Source organism: Dipodomys merriami, unplaced genomic scaffold (assembly GCF_024711535.1).
Source record: "Dipodomys merriami isolate MVZ:Mamm:240054 unplaced genomic scaffold, mDipMer1.0.p SCAF_7, whole genome shotgun sequence".
Taxonomy (NCBI): Eukaryota; Metazoa; Chordata; class Mammalia; order Rodentia; family Heteromyidae; genus Dipodomys; species Dipodomys merriami.
Window position 1 is genome coordinate 56,632,716 of NW_027206290.1, and position 20,098 is coordinate 56,652,813.

At 39.3% G+C, this 20,098-nt stretch overlaps 1 non-coding gene across 1 annotated transcript; it reads left to right on the forward strand.

Annotated features, from left to right (window-relative positions):
• Positions 1-16,158: 16,158 nt before the first annotated feature.
• On the forward strand, positions 16,159-16,284 carry LOC138817400 (U6atac minor spliceosomal RNA). Its single transcript, XR_011368853.1, has one exon. It is a non-coding gene; the product is annotated as a U6atac minor spliceosomal RNA (small nuclear RNA).
• Positions 16,285-20,098: the final 3,814 nt, after the last annotated feature.

A 20,098-nucleotide genomic window follows, 5' to 3' on the forward strand; every position in this document is an offset into this window, starting at 1 on the left:
CATGTGCTCATACCAGTTACAAAGCTTAAATTCGGGGCCTGGGTACTGTTTCTCACCTTTTTAGTGTTCTACCACTTTAGTGTTGCTCCACTTGCAACTTTTTACAAGTTCATTGGCAATCAATGTCTAATGGTCTTTCTTGTGTGGGTTGTGATCCTCAGAGCTACTCAGCCATCTGAGTAGCTAGTATTACAAGCATGAGACACCAGCACCTGACCAATAAATTTTATATTGAGTATCAAACACAGACAAGACAGTTATCACACATTTTAGTGAGTCTGATAAAGAACAGGGATATTCTTGCCTTCCATGAATATGAGATTAAGACAAAAGGTAAAACAGAATACTAGGTAGAGTAAGAGAAAATTGCATCACACTGTTAAACATTATAAAAGAAACTCTTAAGACTGGGAAGGTGGTTTAGTGGTAGAGTGCTTGCCTAGCATGCATGAAGCCCTAGGTTCCATTCCTCAGTACCACATAAGCAGAAAAAGCCCGAAGTGGCACTGTGGCTCAAGTGGTAGATTGCTAGCCTTGAGCACAGAGAGATTCAGAGACAGTGCCCAGGCCCTGAGTTCAAGCCCAAGGACTGGCAAAAAAAGAAGGAAACTCTTAGAAAGCAAGGTATAAGAGTTGAGATGAACAATAGCACTAAAGATAAATCAGTAAAAATTAAGTGTTGTGCTGCAATGATTTTGTGCAATGACCGAGTGATGTTGCCTAAGACTAGCCAAAATGTATCCAGGAAAGAAATCCAGGCATGGATTTATCAGCCTTTCCTTTCAAAGGAGTGAAATTTAAAAATAAAATTATGCACACCTCATAAATTTCTTTCCATATTAAAACAATCAACAACTTAAGTCCCCCACTAAAACTTTTTTCTATTATGCCAACCTGGTATCTTCCTCTTTCCACATGCAGGAGTACTCATTTGCATTCTATTTCTTGCATCAATTATCATCCCTCTTAGATTATGAATGTCTTAAGTTTAGTTTATGCATTGTTCTAATTGAACACTCAATAGACTATTAAATTCAACAACTATTTCTTGAAGACCTGAAGAAAACTGAACTTCTGAAAGTGGTTGATGTGGGTTTGAGATGCCAGAAATTTTCCCTGGTGAACTCATTAGTCTACAGTTCTGATACATTTCAGAAAGAATATCCTGGTCCTAAAGACAAACCTTGTCCAGAGATGACCTTATAGACCTTAAGTACCAGGAACTTCATTAATTGTTTTCTAGACCATTTCATTTTCAAAATGTCTTACAGGGTAGATCATTGCTGCTGTGCTAGGATTAGAGGTTCTAGAAGTAGACAATGTCATGCTCAAAAGCAAGGAGACTAGACATTACATTGGGGAGAGAAGTGAGATTCTGTATATATGGCAATGATGTATAAAAAAAGATTTTCTAATGGAGGTAAAGAAGAGAGTAAGAGAGGGAAACGTGGATTGCCTTCAACTGAGACTAGAATGACCAGGAGCAAACTTGAGGAGGAGAGGGGGAAAGATGTTCACTTCTGGACATATTGAATTTCCCTTTGGACAACCCAATGGAAATACTGAGATAGGCAACTGGATGGATATGAATATGGGGTTCAGGGAAGAGGTCTGAGAAGAGACATAAATCTGGGGATTCTCATCAAAGAGATAATATTTAAAATCAAGAAACCAATTGAGATTATAAAGGAATTGACTCAAACTAATGGCAAAACCCAGAATTGAAAGGCATTTAGTGTTAGGATTAGAGGTCTTGGACATTGTCTATGATGTCCATGACATCCCTGTCCAGGAATGATCATGAAGTGATGAGTGCTGTGATGACCATGCCTATCTGGGTATGGTGATGACTCTCTTAGAAAGAAGGACCTGGGGCAAAACTTAAGCTGGAGTTCTAGCTAGCTATTCTCTTGTTCCTACCTTTTTTCCTCTACCTGCCTTCCTAGTGTTTCCATTTATTGTCTTCCCAATTAATTCCTTCCAAGCTCAAGCAAACCAGTCACAGTTGCTTAAAATCAAGAACGCTAAGCAAAAACCAAATAATTCAGTAGTATTTATATGTGTAGCAATTGCTACAAATTGCTTCTGTTGTCAAAGGAAAAAACTTGCTTCTGTAAGTCTAGGAAGATGCAAACTTTTCCTTACTTGCAAATGTCTAAATGTAAGAGTAAAATCCCCCCAACAAATGTTTATTATGATGATGTTATTCTTGTAATTAGCTAATGTTATTTTAAAGTTTAGCATAAATGTGCTAATTTGGCTTTTGACATATGATGAAATGAATTGAAATATGATACTACTAAGGCTTCAGAAATGTACGTCTCAAATTATTTTCTAGATAAGACGACCACCTCTGAACCAACATGAGACTTAAAAGAAATTCACATAAAATATAAAATATAATAAAAATACTTTGGAGCTTTTTACATCTATAATAATGCTGGAATTTGTAATTAAATGGATTTTTATCTCAGACTTCTTTTCTAATTCTGATGACCTAATTATTTGCCCCATTTTCAAAGTAGCAGAATAATGAGGAGGAAAATGGAAAAAAGAGCTAAGTGTTAAAATAATTGATATGTGGCTTGAAAAATTCAGTTATCTATCTTTTTTATGTACAAAGCAACTTTAGTTCTCACAAAATGAGATGTTCTGTTAGAAAACCTCGGACAAGAAGTCCCTGTACTTCTACTACTCCCTTTGGTTATTAAAAAATTCAATGTTGCTTTTTAAAATAAATGAATGTCTCTATCTGCCTGTGGATGTGATATTTCCTTTGCATTCCTCTCTTCTAATTCTAAGTGCAAAAACCAGGGACATATTAGGCAGCAGAATCTCCTTTTAGAATCAAGACCACAAGAAATATTTCAAGCATAATAACAGTGGCTATAAATGATACATCAAGGACATTCATTATCTGCAGGTGACTATGAGATTCTTCATGGCAAGTATATTTTGTCAGAGTTGAGCATTTTCTCTTGCTGTGGCTTTGCCATGCTTGCAGAAGGAAAGTTTTGTTTTCATAACTGAGATGAAGTTCAAATGTACAGAGATTCTAGGGTAATAAATGGCCATTTGGATTTATTTTTGAAAAAATGAAAGTATAGGAATTTCTTTCCCATCTGTTAGGAAACAGATTATATAATATATAATTAAAAGCCTATCAACAAGGGCAGGCAAGAATCTTTTATCAATTCAGGGCTGTTGGTTTTGTGGAATTATTTGTTTGACTTTCCAATAAAGAAAACATATATTGTTTAAATTTAAGTCTTTATAATTAAAATTTCAAACTAGGTTCCTTATGACCCATCAGTTAGAAATTAAATAGGTTAGTCACTGAGCCATGATATGATAAAAATTTTTCCTTAGGCAGAATTTATCTGAAATAAGTATTAAAAGAGACTTGGAAACCAAAAATTTCTTGTGCTAAAACAAAAGAACACTAATTTTGTGTTCATTAAATGGCTGAATCCCATTCACATCAGTTAATTTTTTAAGTGAGAGAGGTTACTTAGACACTGATTTGCAGGACCTATTTGTTCAGGACCACAAGTGGCCACAAAGATGAGTACCGGCTCTCCAGGACCACAGAGCCCAGAATGGAAGATGGCAACTAAATAAATATTTTCGTAAAGGCCAACATATCGAAGATGTTATTTACTTAATAACACGAAAGTAGAGCCTGCATATCTAAAACAAACTTAAAGTTCAAAAATTAGCCACCCCCCCAAAAAAAAGACAAATCCTGAAAGAAACAACAATCCAATTAATAAGTGGGCTAAAAACTTAGAGAGACTTCTCAGAAGAAGAAGTAAGAATGGTCAGTAGACATGTGAAGAAATGTTCAACATCTCTTGTTGGGTCTTCGTCCGTCTTTGGACGGACGGGGTCCGAAGAGGGGTAAGTGCGGCCAGCTGCTTCCCCGTTTCCCAACCTTCCTTAGCCCAGGAGACAATCAGACGCAGCGGGGAGTCAAGTCAAGCAGGAACTCATTTATTAACAGGGAGCATCCCCTTTTTAAAGCAAAAGACTGTGTGGGAGGAGAGGAAATGGGATCAACCAATCACTGAAAAGCCATACCTTATCATGCACCCAACCTTCCATGAGATGTTTACACACTGAACCTAAACAAATCTAGCTCTGCCCACTCAACTTCCTCTCAGGTCCATCTTTGCTACCTGTGTTCCCCACAGATTTCCCCACAATCTCTGAGCATAAAAGAAATGTAAATCAAATATTGACATGCCCAAACTAAACCAAGATAATTTAAAGCAACTTAACAGACCCATATCAAGCATCGAAATAGAAATAGCAATAAGAGATCTCACATCCAAGAAAAGCCCAGGAGTGGATGGATTTACAGCTGAATTCTACAAGGTCTTCAAAGCAGAATTCACACCAATATTACTTCAACTCTTCAATGAAATTGAAAGAGAAAGTTCACTACCAAACTGTTTCTATGAAGCCATCATAACCTTCAGCCTAAAACCAGGCAGGGACTCATCAAAGAAAGAGAATTATAAACCCATTTCTTTGATGAACATCAGTGCAAAACTTCTCAACAAAATTTTGGCCAATCGACTTCAACAACTCATCAAAAAAAATAATACACCACGATCAAACAAGATTCATTTTAGGGATTCAAAGCTGGTTCAATATACTCAACTCAATTAATATAATTAATCACATCAACAAGAGCAAGGACAAGAAGCACATAATTATCTCAATAAATGCAGAAAAAGCATTTGACAAGATCCAACACCCCTTTATGATGAAAGCTCTGGAAAACCTAGGAATCCATGGAACATTCCTCAGTACAATAAAGGCTGTATATGACAAACCCATAGCCAGCATTATACTTAATGGTGAAAAGCTAAAGTCATTTCCTCTAAATTCAGGACCAAGACAAGGATGTGCACTCTCTCCACTTCAATTTAGTATTAGAATGCCTCGCTACAGCAATAAGACAAGTTGCAAACATAAACGGGATCCAAATAGGGAAAGATGAAGTAAAACTCTCCCTCTCTGCAGATGACATGATCTTGTATTTAAAGAATCCCACAGACTCAACTCCCAAATTACTCAAGCTGATTGGAAACCTTGGCAAAGTAGCAGGGTATAAAATTAACCCTCAAAATGGCTTTTCTGTGTGCCAATAATGAGAAGAGTGCAACTGAAATCAGGAAAGCAACTCCTGTAATAGCCCCACAAAAGATAAAATACCTGGGAGTTAACTTAACTAAAGAAGTGAAGGACCTCTATGATGAAGACTTTAAAAACCAGAAAAAGGAAATTAAAGCAGAACTAAGGAAGTGGAAAAACCTCCCTTGCTCCTGGTTTGGGAGGATCAACATCATAAAAATGGCAATACTTCCCAAGGCTATCTACAAATTCAGTGTAATACCTATCAATAGTCCAACCTCATATTTCAATGAAAGAGAAGAAGTAATCCAAATATTCATATGGAACAAAAAAAGATCCCAAATATCGAATATTATCCTTAGCAGAAAGAACAGCCCTGGAGGAATATCAATACCAAATTTCAAACTCTACTACAAAACCATAGTAAGGAAAACAGCTTGGTACTGACACAAGAACAGGTCTGAGGACCAAAATAATAGAACTGAATACCCAGAAATCAACCCACAGACCGATAGCCACCTAATCTTCGATAAGGGAGCTAAAAAATAGAATGGAAGAAAGACAGCCTCTTCAGTAAATGATGCTGGCAAAATTGATTAAACACTTGTAGAAAACTAAAGCTAGATCCTTATATATCACCCTGCACCAGACTCAACTACAAATGGATCAAAGACCTCAAAGTCAAAGCAGACACCCTGAAAACATTACAGGAAGGAATAGTAGAAACTCTAGAGATACTTGGCTGAAAGTTTCTTAATAGAGGCCCAGAGTCACAACAAATCAAAGGTTGGACAAATGGGATTGTATGATATGCAGAGCTTCTGCATGGCAAAGGACATAGCTAGCAAGATCAATAGAAAGCCCACGGATTGGGAGAAGATCTTCACTAGCCATACAATGGACAAGGGTCTCATATCTAAAATATACCTGGAACTCAAAAAATTAAATCCCCCAACAACAAATCCTCAAAGAAACAACTGCCCAACAAATAAGTGGGCTAAAGACTTACAGAGAAACTTCTCTGAAGAGGAAATAAGAATGGCCAATAGACTCATAGAAATGCTCAACCTCTCTAGCCATAAAAGAAATGCAAATCACAACAACATTGAGATACCACCTCACCCCAGTTAGAATGGCTATAATCAAGAAATCTAATAACAACAGATGCTGGATGTGGACAAAAAGGAATCCTACTGCATTGTTGTGGGAGTGTAAACTTGTTCCACCACTTTGGAAAGCAGTATGAAGGTTCCTCAAAAGACTCCACAGAGAGCTCCCCTATGACCCAGCAATCCCACTTTTGGGCATTTACCCAAATGATCACAAACAAGACCATACTAAAGCTACCAGCACAACTATGTTTATTGCAGCCTTATTTACCATAGGTAAGATATGGAACCAACCCAGATGCCCCTCAGTAGATGAATGGATCAAGAAAATGTGGTATGTATATATGTATATATGTATATATGTACATATGCACATATATGTATATATGTGCATATATACATATATCTATGTATACATATATGTGTATAGATGTATAGATATATATGTAAAATTCATATATACACACATATGTGTATATATACATATATATATATATATATGAATTCTATGCCTCCATCAGAAAGAATATAGCACCCCATTTGTTAGGAAATGGAAATACTCGGAAAAATAATATTAAGTGAAGTAAGCCAGGCCCAAAGAAACAGATCTTATGGTTTCCCTTATTTGCAATAACTAGTATATGTCTAGGACAAGTAGAAAAGTTCAAAAGCTATGTACATATGACCATATAAGATGATGCTAAGCGAAATGAACCCCAAGATAGGGGCACAAAAGATTTTATCTCTGTTGCTGTTGTTTTTAATGTACTTATAATGTACTATGTGATTTTTTTTTGTTTCTTTTGTATGTTCTTCCCCCATGGTATAACCCTGTTTTCACTGTATTTGATTCTGGTGTCCTGCATCTTGTATATACACTTTTCTAATTTGGGGAGGGGAAGGGAAATAACAAAATGCTGAAATAAGGATACAGGTTGACCCATTATAACAATGAGATGTACAAGACAGTATGTTGAAAAGGAACTTTACAGCTTGGGAGGGTGGGGAGGGAGAAGTTCAGGAGGTAGGAGGATAGGGATGGTAGAGGAAAAACAAAGGGGGGTAACAATGCTTGATAGGAAGTGTCTTCATTACCTTACTCATGTAACTGTAACCCCTTTATACAGTATTTTTATGATAAAAATATATATTAAAATGCAAATCAAAATAACATTGAGATTCCACCTCACCCCAATTAGAAGGGCCTTTATCAAGAAAACTAACAACAGATACTGGTGGGCATGTGGCCAAAAGGGAATGCTACTACACTGTTGGGAATATAAACTTGTTCAATTACTCTGGAAAGCAGTGTAGATGCTTCTCAAAAGACTAAACATAGAGCTTCCCTGTGACCCAGTAATTCCACTCCTGGGCATTTACCCAATAGACTGCAAACAAGGCCATACTAAGCTACCAGCATAACCATGTTCATTGCAGTTTTGTATACCATAGCCAAGATATGGAATCAATCTAGATGCCCTTCAGTGGATGAATGGATCTAGAAAATGTGGTTTATATACACAATGGAATTCTATGCTCCATCAGAAAGACTATTTTCCATTCATAAGGAAATGGAATGTCTTATAAAAATTATATTAAGCAAAGTAAGCGAGACCCAAAGAAACATAGGTTGCTTGGTTTCCCTCATTTGTAGTAATTAAAATGGGCCTATAAATCTAAGTAAACAAAATGGATGGTAAAAGATTAAAAAAATTACACTTGGACATGATACATTAAACAGGACCCTAGACATTCACACAGTCAGACCAAAGGAGGATATTCTTAAGGATTACAAAGGTTCAATAGTGCATATGATCATATAAAATGAAGTTTATTGAAATGAATTCTAAGAAATGGAAACAAGAGGTTTTTTGTTATTTTGCTTTTTGTTTTTTGTTTTGGGGGGATTTTGCTTTTCCCCTCTTTGTTGTTTTTTTTTAATTTTTGTGCCTTTTGTGTTGTTTGTAAGTTCATCTGTTTTGAGGAGGTAAGAGAAGCACAGAAATGGTCAAAAAAAGGGCTAACAATGTAGCAGTGATAGTCAATAGACACTATATTGAAAATGAACTATATAACTTGTGGGGGAGGGATCTCAGATGGGAAAACCTGGGAGAAAACAAGGGAAGAGATGACACTCATTGAAGAAATGCTCTCATTGCCTGACTTATGTAACTGTAACCCTTCTGCACATCACCTTTACAATAAAAATTAAAAATTTTTAAAAAGAAAGAAATGAGAGCCTGTATCAGAGTACTGGGGTGGGGGGGAGGGGGGAAGATGTGAGCTTTATTGAGTCTTGATATAAAACTTTTCTCCTGGAGGAACTGGAGGGTCACGTGTTCATTTCTTTAATCATTCATTCACACATTCACTTATTCAACAGATCCTTGTTTGATGCTTACTCTGGGCCAGACATGGCTTCAGGCACTGGGAATGCAGTGAAAAGCAAAATGAAGTCCTTCCTTCTCAATGCTTATATGCTACGGAGGGAAGACAGAAATCAGTGTGGGGAAAGAGGATGAAGCATGGCCTGGCAAGCGGCAGCCCAGAGCAGGGAACATTGGTGAAGAAGATGTGGGAGATGACAAAACACAAGTCTCCAAGTGACAGTAAGGAAGTCAGGTTTTATCCCAAGGAAAGAGGAAAGAACTTGGTTAAAGAACAAAGTAATGACACAAACAGATTCCTAGACAGGCAAGGTAGGAAGCAAGACAAGATAGAAGGTGGGGATGCAGTCCAGGATGGAGACACTGAAGCTGGTATGAGATTGAAAAGGGTCCAGGAAGTCAGAGTTTAATCTGGGGCTGTGTCTTACAGGGAGAGTAGACATACAGAATTTGATCCCAAGTTGCCTGGGGAGAGAAATGAAGAGGACATGAAAAGTGAGTTCTGAGCTGCCAAGCAAATGGAAAGTGTCTGACTAGAATAGGTACAAATGAGCAAAAGTATGAAAGGAATGAGTTGACCAACAGTGGGCAATGCCTATTAAATATCTAAACATCTACTCTGGGTTCTTCTACAGCAAATACCTGCCCTGTGCTAGATAATCTTCCTGAAACTTTGAGAAAATATCATCCACTCATGGGACTGCTAAACACAAGATGAAAAAGGATGTCACTATTAGAGGAAGCAAGGAAGATCTGATAGAGCCAGGTGTTAAAAAGCCTTCAGCATTGCTCCTTGTTTGGAAAACAGTGGAGAAACACCACATCTGTGGGGAGAAGAGCGTCACCCAAATGACATCTGTCTCAGAGCCATAACTGTGATGAGAGTGTAAACGACCCATGGGAACCAGGAAGATCTGTAATGACTCAGAGGAGACTTAACTGAAGCTCCAGAAGTGAGCAGGAGTCTTGGGGATAGAAAAGAAGGGAAGATGCCTTCCAAAGGAAGATTTGGGAAGTTTTCTTTCCTCGGGATATACCAAACAAAGATGTCTACATATCTCCAAAAATGATTGTAGTAAAAGATGCACTTAATAAAACTAACCAATTCCAGACAACATAGCTCACCTTGGTTAAACATACTCAGAACACTTACATTAACCCTGCAACATCATCTAATATAATGACTGTTTTATAGTAAAGTGATGCATGTCTCAAGTTTAAAAAGATCAAAATTCAAAGTACAGCTCCTACTAAATACATATCACCTTTGTGCCATTGTAAAGTCAAATAAAATCAAAAGTTGAAGCACTTTAAGACAGAAATCATCTGGATAGCCATAAAATGAGCAGCTACTATGTGTACTGAGGAGTCATGTGATTAATTAAATATAATGTTAAGATGGGGGGAAAAAGCTGGGTGCCAGTGGTTCACGCCTGTAATCCTAGCTACTGAGGAAGCTGAGATCTGAGGATTGTGGTTCAAAGTCAGCCCATGCAGGAAAGTCTGTGAGACTCTTATCTCCAATAACCACCAGAAAACCCTAAGTGGCACTGTGGCTCAGGTGGTAGAGCACTTACATTGAGCTGAAGAGCTGAGGGAGAGCACCCAGGCTCAGAGTTCAAGCTCCACGACTGACCAAAAAAAAAAAAAAAAAAAAAGATCGAAAACAACAAAAAAAGCCTTACATGGAAAAGCACACCCTCTCTGATTCTATTTCATAAGGGTAAAACAATGGGAAAAACCAATGTACAGGGTTAGATATCAGGGTAATGGTGACCTTTAAGAAGGAGATTGAGTGGAGCGGTGGGAACATGATATTTTCTTGGGTGCTTCTGAAGTTCTGTTTCTTGATCTGGGAGCCATTTACACAGGTTAGTGTAAGGTCCGCTACTGGATGGCAAGCAGACTCCACCCTCCTCGCAGCAAAGTCTCCACCCAGTACCTGCGTTACCTAGGCAACTGGGACACCTGGAAGAGGTCACATCTGCATCCGCTGAGGTCACATCTGAATTTGATGTGGCCACACCTTTCCCCACCCATACCCTACATAGAAGGGCTAGCCCAGGCCCAGACTCTCCCTTTTCTCTCTGTTCATTTCTAGCTCTTGCTGCTCTTTTCTTGCTCTCTTGCTCTCTCTCTTTCCCAGCCACGTGGAGTGCCAACCTTGCCTGGTCCCAGCAGGTCTACCCCTTACCTGAATACCACGTGAGTGCTACTGTTCTTACCCCTCTCTCTGCTCTTTTCTCTCTCTTTCCTCTCTTCCCAGCTCTCTCTCATTCCCAGGCCTTTCCCAGCCACGTGGAGTGCCACCCTTGCCTGGTCCCAGCAGGTCTACTGAATAAACCTACCCCTTATCTGAATACCACGTGCATGCTGGTGCTGTTCTAACTTGGCTACCTCTTTTTAAAAACCTAACATAAATGGTGCCGTGACTCGGATCCCAGGCCTTTCCCAGCCACGTGGAGTGCCACCCTTGCCTGGTCCAAGCAGGTCTACTGAATAAACCTACCCCTTATCTGAATACCACGTGCGTGCTGGTGCGGTTCTTACTCACTTACCTCTTTTTTAAAACCTAACAAAAAGGATCTTGGGTCCTTTTCAACTGATGAATTTCATGTGGCTTGTGGGGACTCCTAGATCTCCAGACAAAAAAATCTGTCTGGAATTCGTATAAAGCTGCCAGCTCCATTCCTGTGTCCCACTGACCTAGGTCCAGAAGCACAGGCAATTTATTTGGGAGAAGCTCCCCATCAGCATGGGTAGGAGAGTTGGAAAGTGGAACAGGGAGAAGAAATAAATAACGGTGGGGCTGGCAGGTTATTACTGAGGGTGACTCGGGGCCCAATCATGACAGAGATTCTCTGTACAATTCATCTGAGATCTGTCTCACCTGAGATGGTAAGGAGATGGGGGAGGCAACCTCTATCTTCTACCCTCAAAGAGCTGAGATTTCCTTAGACATGACCTAATCTTTGAGTGAGCTGAGATAAATGCTTCAGCCACACTGAGGTGGGATATCCCAGGAGCTTGCAGTCAGGAGGACATGAACATGTTTATCCACAGCAAAGTATTAGCATATTGTGGAAGAATATGTGCTGTCAATAGCCCTAGCCTTTAGCACCTAGCCGAAGTCTATGAAACAGTGAATGTTAGAATAAAGATGTCTAACAAATTCTTCACTATTTCTCCCCTCAGGGGATCAAGTCTTTCTCTTTCCTTTGAATACAAGCTGCCTTTACTGTTGAGCTTGACCAATAAGCATGTGGTAGACTTGGTGTTCTGGGGCTTATGAACTAAGTCATGAGAAGTCTTGCATCTTCTGTTCATCCTATTTGTGTGCTCACTCGGAGAGCCCTGAAATACATAGAAGACATCTCACTTCCCTGCAGACTACTTCTCTTGGAATTTGGTGTGTTGAGATTCCATTCCAGAGTCCAGGCTGGGCTTTACTTTCCAGATCCATGAGAGAAACCATCTTGGTTTCTCTCCCATTTGCTCTTCTGCTCTATGAAAGCTAACAAGTGGCTTCAATGACACATGAAACAGAAAACCTGAATTCCTGACCTAAAGAAATCATTACATACTCGTATATTTTTTCCTTTGTTAAAAATTTAAACCATCCAGATTAAAGACTGAGTCTTACCTAGAAATAATTAGAATCGTCTAAAATAAATCTAGTAGGGTCTACAGACATGGTCCAAGTTGTAGAGTCCTTGCCAATACCGTCAAAAACATTAAAAAATGGAATCTGATGGGATGCTGGTCTCTGGCATTTGGAGTTGTAGAATAACATTGTGTTTATTATTACCTTACTTACATAACTGTAACCCCTCTGTACATCATGTTTACAATAAAATTTCAATTGAAAAAGGAGTCAAGTGACTTCACAGAGCTTTCTATCCAACCTCAATTTCATTCTTTATTACATGAGATAAGGGATAGTTGTATCTCTATCTTTCTTCTTTCAACAATAGTGACGTTGGATGGCCCAACTCTGTCATTAAATTCTTATTTATTCTTATTTATTCAGCTTTGGGTTGAGCTTTTATATTTAACAGGCTGGCCTCTGAAGAGTCAGTCTTATATTTCCTTTCTGTGACTCATTTAATAGAAAAATGGGAGGAGGTACACAAATATTTTACCTGTTTCACATCATTTACTTTACCCATTGTTTCGTGAAGTAACTCATTTAGCTTACCACACCTATAATAAAATTTTCTGGTAGTCAGCACTGAGTGTACTTGAAGACCAGGAGAAAAGGATCCTCACTCCTAAACTCACTAAAAGGAGTTAAAACTCACTTTAAAAAAGTTATTTTGTCTCTTCACATTCTCAAGATCTAGATAATTTTCAATTTGTAGACAAAGATCCATCCTGGGAAATCAAGAGAGTTGCTTGATTGTTTTCCTCTCCTTTCCCTGTACCTGAAGTGGAAGGCATTAGCAATGACAAGAACAATGAGGAAATGAAGAATGGTATTACTACACTTCCCAGAAATGCAACCCAACCTAAGACCCACCAGAAGTAGCACAACTATTCAGATGGTTCAATAATTCACACCAGGTAACATGCATATGACAAGAGCAAGTATTAAATTCGGATCTCTCTGACTCTGAGGTTTAGGATTTAATTATCCCTGATGTCTCTCAACCCTGGCCCCCCCCCAAAAAAAGACTGCATCAAAGGTTGCAGGCCATGGTTTTGTTGTTGTTGTTATTGTTGTTTTGGGTGTTATTGGGTTTTTTTTTTTGCTAGACCCTTGAATAATCGTATTTCTACCCAGATTTCCACATAAAATTCAAACTACTCATCTCTCTCCCCTCTCCATAAGTTGATTAGGAAACAACTCTACCACGCTTGCCTTCCCTGGGGTAGCATTTACAACATAGTGTCATAAATTTGGCCCCTTTCAATGTCTGCCTCCCTCATATTCTCATAATCATCCTATCATTCATGGTTACATTGAATATTTTATCAACAGAACACATTATAGAGGAACTAATCTGTGAATATTTGGGAATGAATGCCCACATTTACCAACTCATTATTCCTTAAGGAGGTAGTTGATGCAAAGACATGAATTTGTACACTGAAAAGGGTATGGTTACTATGTCTCCTTGCTAGTGGAAGAGAGGCTCTATGTTTAAAATCTTGTACTGAAAAAAAATTAGAAGGGAAGTGTATGTAACTTAAACACAACAAGCTGATGGCATTGTAATTGTAGGTAGAGAACCCTTAAAAAAACTCCTACAGAACTGGAAGTGTCTTTAAGGAGTCTAAGAATAATGTAGGTTTTTATTAAAAATTAAGAAGATAAAAATTACTCTTTCATATCATCTGTAAAATTGTAATAATCATATCAGCTGTCACAAAATTATGAGATCAAATTAGGTATTATATACAGAACTAGAAATTCTTTTTAGATATGTAATTTATTATCACTAATCAAATCTGTGAAAATACAAAAGAAAAATGGTGGAAAAATAAAGAGAACGTGTTCTTCCAACATTATCTACAAATATTTAAATATAAAATGGCCCAAAGTGCAATCATCAGAGAAGGGTATAAAACATTACACATGAAAAAGCCATCTGTAACACAAAGCTGACTGAAAACAGCAGAAAATCAAACTTTCCATAGTTGGATGACTCAACAAAAACTTTTGTAAAGCTATATGCTCTATACATGGCACAAACAGGACCAAAAGAACCATAACAATATTAAAAAAATTGACCCTTGTAGTAGTATGGTGTTTATTTTATTTATTTATTTTTTTATTTAATTTCATTTTATTTGTGAACATACTCTACAGAAGAGTTACAATTACATGGGCAGGATAATGTGTACATTTCTTACCAAGCATTGCAGCCTCCTCCTTTGTTTACCCTTCACATCCCTTCCCAGCCTCCCCCCTCCCCCCCATATGGTGTTTATTTTAAAAGTAGATTCTTCTTTTTGCATTGTAGTGCTGTTTTGCAATAGTTTTGTTTGTTTTGCTAGGTTTTTGGTGCCAGTCCTAGGCCTTGGAGCTATCCCTTAGCCCTCTCATTCAAGGCTGGTACTCTCTATCACCTGAGCCATAGTTCCACTTCCATCTTTTGGACACTTATTTAGAAATAAGAGCCTCCTGGACCTTCCTTCCCTGACTGGGTTTGAAACACAGTCCTCAGATCTCAGTCTCCTGAGTAGCTAGAAGTATAGGCATGAGCCACTAGCACCTAGCTTGCATCATGTTTTACAAGAGGGAAAAATAGAAAACAAACTATGTGTAAAGACTTAGACATGCTAACAGATTGTCTCTTAAATTCTAAGCTCAGCTTTGGGGCAATCAATGAACCTAATTAAAATGGTGAGCATTGAAGTCTCAGTCTTATGTAGTTGAAAAGCTTACTGTGGAACTGGGCAAAGGTGCTAACAAAATTGAATGATTTTTAAGCCTTTCCTTTTTTGCAAAGGAAACCATGATACAATAAATAAACGATAAATAAATAAACAAATATCTCTTGGTTGAAGCTTCCCTTCTTCCCCAAGCTCTTTTGGTTTTATTTGGGTGGGTTTGGTTTAGTTTGGTTTTTTTCACATTGGGTTTTATGCTTTTTCCCAGAATAAGATCCTCCCATCTCCACTTCCTGAGTAGCTGAGAAGACAGGCATGTGCCACTATTCTTGGCTCTTTCATTATTGTTTACTTATGTCATTTCCCCAGAACACACATGGGGTTAGAGATGCTATTTCTGCAGGCTTGCCAGCCTCCTCATTAATTATTTTCTAATAAGTTACTCAGAACAAGCACAGCACGGTGAAGGTTCAACAGAGCTGTGAATAGGAAGCCAGCCAGCCCCTCACATCCTGCCAGCCCAGCAACTTGACTAAGAGAAAACTAGGAGAATCAAGGGAGGATCAAGTACTTGGTGTTTGGCAGCTTTTCTTTGGGACCTGGGGCTCCATGGCCTTCATAATGTGAGGTCCGAGTGAGTTAGGAAGTTTTAAGAAACACACAAAACCTCTCTCATAGGTCCCTCCATCATGTGGATCCTGAACAGGAGGTGTTTCTTAGAGGCTAGGTAGGAAAATCATTTTCTTGCTTCTGTCACAAAGCCAAGCACTCACTCCAGCCCTGGTGACCAGTCTGTGCTGTGCTGTAGTGTGGAGGGTTTTTTCTCTCTTAAAACTAGCTGAGGTGATTCTTGCCTGCTTTCTCCCCCTTCTGCCTCTCATTTTTCTAGCACAGAATTGAGAACTACAGGGGAAGGGGTGGGTCAAAGGGAGGTAAAGATGTGGAGGTGATGACACAGATCAAGATGCATTGTACACATAAACTGCTTTGTCAAAAGGCAAAAAGAATTCAATACATAACCTAAAATTAAGATAAGTAAGGGAAGGGGTGGATGGGAAGGAGTGCGTGGGAATGTTCAAAGGGGTGACAATCATCAAGATGCATTGTATTCATAAACTGCTCTTGTGAATGGCAACTCTTTCTTACAACTACTTAAAGACAAGATAAACAAACAAACTAGCTGGGTGTTGTGTGAATGGAGATAATATTAGCCCTCCTTTGGACAAGGATGGAATACGCTGTTGGGCCTGACAACATGAATATAGTTAAGGCCCGGCCACCTACTTTTTGGCTTCTAACCATTGTTTTTAATCCAACCCAAGCAAGAAAGTCCCTGAGATTCTTATCTCCAATTAACCAAAAGACAACAAAAGCTAACCACCACAACACATCTATTTCCCAGCCCACTGACAGCACCAACAGTACTGAATTTCTATCTAAGCATCAGCAATCCATGGAGCTGAGAACTTCACAGTGAAGTGAAAACAATTAATATAGCCACACACACAGCTCTGAAACACTAGCTTAAGAAAAGTCAAGTGCCAGTGGCTCACACCTGTAATCTTAGCTACTCAGGAGACTGAGATCTGACATAATCAGCCAGGGCAGAGAAGTCCCTGAGATGCTATCACCAATTAACTAGCACAAAGCTAGACTAGAGGCATGGCTCAAGTGAGAGTGCCAGCTATGTGTAAAACAAAGCCAAGTGAGCGTACAGAGCCCGGAGTCAAGCCTCATTATTGGTATAAAACATTTTTAACTAGCATAATAAACGCTCAGGGTCCTGTATTTTAATCATTGTAAGAGGTGTTTGAGCATCACAATGTCTGGCAAGATGAATCGCCCTGTTGCTTTATTTCTTTAAAACAAATTAAACTTGGCTCACAACTTCCACTTAGTAAACCCATTAAAATGTCAACATCAGTGCTTACTGGGGCTCCATGACTTCTCATATAGGTTATAAAGTACCCAGAGGTTTAGGTTTTTTTTTTATATGACCTCAAGAAAATCAAAGTGGGTCTGGCTCTGGAAAATGCTACAATTGACTCTCACAAGTATCTTCCCACTGAACACAAATGGAAACACTAGGGTCCTCTGTTTCTGTTCTCCTGGACCACTGGGCTTAAGTGCTCAGCCTTTTATGACATCTAGCAGACAACTCTTTTCCCTGGAGGAGCTGACATTTCTGAAGAGTTCAGGTCTTCGGAGAGTTCTAGATCACCTTCATCCCATCCTGGCATAAGGACACCATCTTCTGCCTGAGCTCATTCAGCAGAACTTCTAAAGAACAAACCAAACTTTCAATTAAATTATGGGGTCATAAACACGGCTTCAAACCCAGTAGCACCAAAAAAAGAAGAATGAAATAAACAAGCAAACAATAGCAGAAACCAGTACAGGCACCCCTCAGTATCCTCAGGGAAGTGGTGGAGAGATAGCTGTTGTGGATTCCTAATGTTGTGCATATTTAAGATCTTATATGAAATGGACTTGTATTTGCACATAGCCTACACACATTTTCTCATAGACTTTAACTCATTTCTAGATGATTTGGGAGACCTAACAGAATGTAAGTTGCAAACAAATTGTTATTCTATCGTATAGGAAATATTATATTGTATAGGAAATATATCATGTAGGAAATAATGTCAAGGAAAAAATGTCTTCATGTATTTGGTATATGAGCTATCTTTAAACTATTTTTGATCTATGGGCCAGGTGTTTGTGGATCACATCTAAAATCCTAGCTACACTGGAGGCTGAGATCCAAGGCTCATGGTATATAATTTCTCTGGGACCTTGAAAAATACCTTCTGTAAGTAGCTTCAATTGATGTCTTTACTTGTTGTGTTTGTATGCCTGTATATGAGCATGATGTTAAATATCAACTCGATGTATGTATGTTCTTTTACACATGAGTAAATAATTGTATTTACTCCAGTGGCTTCAAAAGGTCATTGAAAGTTTGTAAAGAGAGAATTGATAAAGTCACATTTCCTTCTAAGGTCCCAGTGAAGTTATAATAACAACAACAAAAATAGTGATGTGTCAGATAGGAATCCTGGACACAGGGTAGCTTGCAGTTTACCAGGATAGAGTGAATTGGATGCCACGACTCACCATAGGGGAAAATGATTCTCCTCCGCAGGATTGCATCTCAAATTCTATTTGCCTATTTAAAATGAGCCCTGTGGGGCTGGGAAGGTGGCTCAGTGGTAGAATGCTTACCTTGAATGCATGAGGCCCTGGGTTCAATTCCTCAGCACCATATAAGCAGAAAAAGCCAGAAGTGGTGCTGTGGCTCAAGTGGTAGAGCGCTAGCCTTGAGCTGAAGCGCTGAGGGACAGCGCCCAGGCCCAGAGTTCAGGCCCCATGACCAGCAAAATAAGTAAATTAAAATAAAATAAAATTGAAGGGTTAAAAATTAAAAACCTCACTTTACCATTACCATTACTAACTTGCTAACTGCTGATTTTGCTTCTATAAATATGCTTGCATTCAGACCCCCTTCCCTGGGAGATAAAACTGGCAGTGACTCAAGGATATTGGCTGGCCCAGATGTCCGGATATCAGCCCACCCAGGACAAGGACAGCGGTTATAGATAGTACATGTTCTTCAGTTCCAGATTAATTAAGCAATCCCTGGGACAAACCTTGACAACGACCACCTGGCAAGACCACAAGCTGAGCCAAGTGTCAACCAATCATGGGCCTGTAACCATGTAAACCCCCCTTAAACCAACCATGGGCCAGTCATTTTACAAAGAGTGTTACAAAATTTCCCGCGTGGCAAAGTGATTGTTGGTGCATATGATGACCTTTAAATGGACCAATCATGGGATGCTTTGTGTTATGCGTTAATCTTGTGGTTTTTGCCTTTAAAAAGGTTTGTAGCCGCTGCTCGGGGCTCCCTGTCTGCTCGGGACAGAGAGTCCGTTTGCGCAAACGTCAAATAAACTCCTCTTGCTTATTGCATCTCCCTGCCTGGAGTCTGAGTTTTCTGGGGCGCCCTCCCGTTGACGAAAGTATCCTAGGGGACTAGGGTCTTTCAAAATGAGCCCTGGTCTCCTTTCCCCCATTGTCACCATCCATTGCTCTGCAGAAGTTAGGCAGACATTAGCATTGCTCTCTGCTGCCCCTTTTCCTGAGGCAGAGGTGAGGGATCATATATGCTGGAAAAAGCCCATTAGAACCACAGTCCCGAGTCTCAAATTACATCTAGAATATTTCAAAAGGTGGCTCTCTGTTGAATTTGAATATATAGAATTGACTCTTAAAAGTATTTCAACTACTAAACTCTTGGATTTGTACACTCAATTTGTATTTATTTTGGTTTTCTTTTATTTCTCTTCCTTCCTTCCTTCCTTCCTTCCTCCCTCCCTCCCTCCTTCGCTCCCTCCCCCTACCCCCCCCTCTATTTTCTTCAAGGCCACAAGGCACTTGCCAGGCAAGCGCTCTAGCACTTCAGCCACAAACACACCTCCAGCCCTTTTCTGCTCTTAATGCTTTTTACATAGGATCTTGCTTCTCCAGCCCCCCACCCCTCCCCTTACCCCACCCCAGGGCCATGATCCTTCTATTTACACTTCTCATGTAGCTAGAATGACAAGTGCTTACCACAGCTTGCAGTTGTATATGGGCTGAGATGGGGTCTCACAACATTTTGTCCAGGGTTGACCTTTAATTACAATCTTTCTGATCTCAATCTCCCTAGTAGCTAGGATGATAGGTGTAAGCCCCTGTGTCCAACTTCATGCTTTTCATCATATTACCTCCTTCCTTCTACTTCTTCCTGACAACTATATCCGTCCATAGCAACTGAGCTTACAAGCTGGGAGCAGCGGCTCGTGATTGTAATTCCAGCAACTCAGTAGACTGAGATTAACAGGACCGGGGTTCCAGGACAATCTAAGCAAAAAAGTTTGTGTTACCCCATCTCAACCCAAAGCTGGCAACACTGGTGTGTGCCTCTCACCCCAGCTACATGGGAAGCCAAAACGGTATTGTAGTGTAAGCTTGCCCTAGCAAAAAGTGAAACTGTATTTTAGAAACAACAAAAGCCAACCAGGCACTGGTGGTTCCCTCCTATAAATCTATCTACTCAGGAGGTTGAGATCTGAGGAT